At 34.3% G+C, this 1,891-nt stretch overlaps 1 pseudogene; it reads left to right on the top strand.

The window, feature by feature from the left end:
* Nucleotides 1–1,047: 1,047 nt before the first annotated feature.
* Nucleotides 1,048–1,447, top strand: LOC110217470 (small ribosomal subunit protein eS17 pseudogene; annotated as a pseudogene).
* Nucleotides 1,448–1,891: the final 444 nt, after the last annotated feature.

The raw sequence follows: 1,891 nt of genomic DNA, 5'->3' as shown, positions 1-1,891 counted from the left end.
ATGAAGTGCAGTTAACAATGGCTGCTAAAATGTATTTTTCTGATGTCTTAAATTCTAATCGAAAGAACTTTAAACTGAAAGAAGGAAAGAGAAAATGCCACTATATAAGCACCATGCTAGATTCTGTAGAGGACTGTACAATGGAGGAGCTACAGTGTAGGAAGAAGTCTAGCAATAGAGATGCTCAGAAATTCACAGGACATAAAATTCAAGAGAAAGGCCAACAATAAAATATCACCTGTCAATAAAAGGCACATAAAACATGAGTTAAGAGAAAGATGAACTGCTGATCCGAATGCAAAGAAGCAACTTTGGTATAGTAGTTATCACTGAAACTTGATGAAATGTGTCCTATGATTAGAATTTGATACTAGATATATATATTATATTTAAAAGGAACAAAACAACAGCAACAATAGTTAACCTTTATATAGCACCTAATATGTACCAGGCACTGTGGCAAGCACTTTACAAATGTTATCTGATTTGATACTCACAGCAACTCTGGGACATAGGTGCTATTATTATCCACATTTAACAATTGAGGAAACTGAAGTAAACAGAGGTTAAGTGACTTGCCCAAGGTCATACATCTAGTAAGTGTTTGAGGACAGATTTGAACAGACCAAAGCTAAGTAACTAAGGAATTTCAGTAAGAATAACCCAGGATGACACACAAAGCATCAATAAAAGGAAAAATTGAAATATAATATCCTGAAAAGTAAAGGAAAATGGATCATGTAAAAAATAATGTACTCCTCCAAATTGAATATAATTCTATAAAGAAAAATGGACTTTTAAATGAATTTACTATTTAAAAACATTTCTATGACAAATAATGCTGTCTAATTTAGCTTTCTTGGGTGCCATATAACATTTGATTCATGTTAAGCCATGTATTCACTAAAATCTCTGTAACTTTATTCAGACAAACTGTGGTGTATCCACACCTCCGCTACCTTATACCTGTGAAATTTATTTTTTGAATCCAAGTGTAAAACTTATATGCATACCTATAAAATCTGATAACCCCTTCACCTCCTGGGTCATGTTCAGACCAAGACCATGAAGAAAGTGGTACAATTTACCATCAAAAAGTACTATACCTGCCTAGGCAAAGACTCCCACACCAACAAATATGTGTGAGGAAATTACCATGATAGCCAGCAAGAAGCTCCACAAACAAGCTGGTGGGATATGTTACTCATCTGATGAGGTGGATCCAGAGAGTCTCTGTGAGAGGCATGTGCATCAAATTGCAAGAAAAAGGAAGGGAGGAAGGGTAAATATGTCCCTGAGGCCTCTGCTTTGGATTAGGAGATTATTGAAGTGGACCCTGATACCAAAGAAATGTTGAAAGTCCTGGACCTTAGCAGTTCGTCCAACTTGCAAGTTACTCAGCCCATGACTGGGATGAACCTTCAAAACACCAAGAGAAACTGTTTAATATTTACTTTTGCCTTTTTTTCCAATAAACTTGGGAACCCCCTTGCTCCCCCAAAATTGAATACCATTAGATTTGGACCAGTGTTCTATCCTGTAAAGGGTTTGGTTTTTTTTTTTGGTGGAAAATTTTGACTTTATCGTGCATGTGAAAAATCTCTCTTAGCTTTATGTCATCTGAAATATGATAAACATATCATCTTTTACTTTTCCAAGTCATTGATACAAATATGAAATAACATAGGGACAAACATATATCCCTGGAGCATTTCACTAAAAACTTCCTTAACAATAGAGATTGAAAAATAATGACTACCCTTTGGGTCTAGCCATTCCATTAGTTCTATATTATATATCATCTAGTTCATATATCCTTGTGTTTTTCAAAAGAATAAAATGAAATTTTTTTTTATCAAATTCTTTGCTGAATTTAATTTGATCTATGAAT

Source organism: Phascolarctos cinereus, unplaced genomic scaffold, assembly GCF_003287225.1.
Source record: "Phascolarctos cinereus isolate Bilbo 61053 unplaced genomic scaffold, phaCin_HiC Scaffold_726;HRSCAF=1367, whole genome shotgun sequence".
NCBI classification, from domain to species: Eukaryota; Metazoa; Chordata; class Mammalia; order Diprotodontia; family Phascolarctidae; genus Phascolarctos; species Phascolarctos cinereus.
Note: the sequence above shows the minus strand (reverse complement) of the source record. Positions and strands in the feature narration are given on the sequence as shown.